Source organism: Pseudochaenichthys georgianus, chromosome 24, assembly GCF_902827115.2.
Source record: "Pseudochaenichthys georgianus chromosome 24, fPseGeo1.2, whole genome shotgun sequence".
Lineage (NCBI taxonomy): Eukaryota > Metazoa > Chordata > Actinopteri > Perciformes > Channichthyidae > Pseudochaenichthys > Pseudochaenichthys georgianus.
The window spans coordinates 16398901-16401990 of record NC_047526.1 but is presented as its reverse complement, the minus strand read 5'-3'; positions in this window follow the sequence as shown (position 1 = coordinate 16401990).

Sequence of the window (3090 nt, the reverse complement as noted above, 5' to 3'; positions counted from 1 at the left end):
GCGCACTCACTGATGACGGAAACACGTCACGTCACATCAGACAACCACTTCCGGTAGGATATGTTGTCGAACGTTATGTTCAATGGATCCCAATATGTAAAATGTAAAATGAACAAATATCGTTTTGATATTGTTAATTACCATGTTTATTGAGTAAAATAACATAATGGGACTTAATTTGTTTTATATCAACAAATAGAAACAAATTATGAATTATGTTTAAATATAATTTTCTTACAACTTTTTTCATAATAAGAGAAGAAGTACTTTATTGATCCCAATTTGGGAAATGTTTGCTTTGCAGCAGCATAAAAATACAATCTGAAGTTATTATCATTATACTGTCAAACGTATTATTCTAAGCGCGCGCACGCACACACGCACGCACGCACGCACGCACACACGCACGCACGCACGCGCACACACACACACACACACACACACACACACACACACACACACACACACACACTAACTAAGAACTTAAAACAGAATGGAATGCATTACATTTTATTATTGTTGTTATATTTTGTTTTTCGTGTACGCGTTCGGATTACGAGGTGTTTTCTAATCACTGATTTTTTTTAAATATAGAGTATAGACTCTATGGTGTTCACGGCTGCCCAAGCCTTTTGTCCTTATACCACACGAGGGAGACATTTACAAAGACATTTCTTCTCAGCGAGGAACATTCGGCTGTTAAACAAACCAAAAACAGTAAGGGTCTATGCTTCATGTTAAACTAATTAAAAATAAATAATATTATGAATAATTATAACTTACATTTTTTATTGGGATTAACTACAGTTGAAAATAATTGTCAGGCTGATAATGAAAGTAAATAACGTGATTTTAATTTACAACAACAAAATATGTAACTACTCTGAAGAGAATACATTCATTATGAGAAAATAATGAAAACAGCATTACAATTATTTTAGGCCTACCGCATGCATATGGATACGATATTACAATCTCCAGTAGTTTGTTGTCAGAGACTAACTGTGTGAGTTCAGACTGTGTTTAGCAACAGGGAGGGTAGGGTGGGAGGGCGAGCAGTGGGAGGTAAAAGTGACTTTAGGTTGCCCTTGAGGTCTGATACACATAAGAGTATTTTTTTCTTAAGATCACCAGTAAATCTGTATTAATTTTGACCAGATCCACTTAAAAAGAATCGTTAAAGCGGATTAATCAAGCCCGTCCTGTTTAATGTCTCCCGTTAATTAGTTTGTCAGCAGTGTTTTAATATCGCCTAATGACTTCATATTTCACTGATGACATTAAAGGGGTGTTAAAAGAGGGGAAATGGCCCATTCAGGATTCAGTTATTTCGCTTAAGATGCCCTCGATGAATAAGACAAGGTCACGGAGGCCTAGCCTTTAGGGAGAGATACATTATCAGGGGATGAGGCTGGGAGAAATCCCATAGAGGAAGCTCTCTCCCCTCTAAAACAGCATGACGGGCACAATGTGATACAGTTCTGTCTTAGAACAATACACTGCACAGGGAATTCATGATACAGCTTATGGCAGCCACGCTGTATAGGATGGCAGGATAGCCCCACAATGTACAATAACACTGATACTGGGGACTAATGTGTGGTGCTTTTTGAAGAGAAGAGGGCTGATGTTATACTGTTCATTTGTGTAATGTATTAATAACAATACAATTTGAAGTGTTTCTCGAATGCTTTAGAAGTCAGCCCTTTTAAATCCTCATCAGCACTTTCTGAAGCTTTCTAAGCAAGAACAAAGAAATCAGAAATCGTAAAGTTGTAGCTCACAGTATTGAGGACACTGCATTTTCTCTGTGATGAAAATCCTATGTTAAACAAAATGCTCAATGGAGGCTAATGGATCCCGAACAAGTCCATGCACTGCTTCCAAAATGCTTTGTTTGACAAATCAATTTTCCCATAACCCGGTGAGGAGAAAAGTGATGCGGATTGATCGCCCCCCCTGACTTTGTTTCCAGAATATTGTTTGATGGCTGGATAGATTAATTGGTATGACATTTGAAAGCCTTCTCTTGACTGTCAGCATCCAAGCCTCCATACGCCAATCGAATCTCGGTCTAATTGTCTCCTCTATAATACCTCACTTCACAAATTAGAGACGGTGCCTCTATAAACTATTACCAATGTAAGACCCAAACAAAATCACATGGCTCAATCAGACACTGGTTTGAATAGAGGGTGATGCTGGGATGATAAGATAGAGCGCATTAAAGGGCATCACCCCAAAACGCTGCACCAGCACATCTTGCTCTCTGTACAGTAGATCTGAAATATACAAATCTAATTCAAGCAGCTGCTCCAAGTAAATCTAAACTAGTTAATATCCAGGGGTTCCTTCTATTTGAATCTTAGGTATGAGTCTAATATAAATAAGGACAATTACAGTGAGGAACACAAAGAGAAAAAATCAAATCAATGACCTTGTATTGCTGGTTATGTATGTTATGTCTAACATGTAGTTATCGGGCTTGGTATTAAAATGTGTTGTTAGATTTTTCTATGTAACATTGTTGCCAAGAATATAATCAAAGTCCTCTAAATACTGGAGCCTCTTCACATAAAAAACATTGACATAAAAAGATAAAAATGCAAAGGTGTAAATAATAACATTTACAATAGCTGAATTGAATTTAGCTGCTTCAGGATCGGGGTCCTGGTACATGCTGGCTAACTGTCAGACTGTCATGGCTTACTGGGACACTTTAATAGAACAGAGCCATTGTTATTGTTTTAAACATCATCTTTTCGACAAACATTAGTATGATTGTGCTTAACGACAATATCTTTAACTTGTGAGAGAATACAAAATTATACAACTGAGATTTTTTCACATTTTCCATTATCTGAAGACTATAAATATATAATATATGTATTTCTTAATTATTCAATAGTGGATTAGAAAGAAACAGACATAATAGTCTAGTTGTTTTACGTTTTTAAATCAATTTCCCACCTATACAATTACATTTTGTCATAGAATATATTATCCATATCACCCACTTCTAATTCAAAGTAATACACATTGTGTTTCATCAATAAAATATCAAAACACTTGGATGGACTATTATTACTG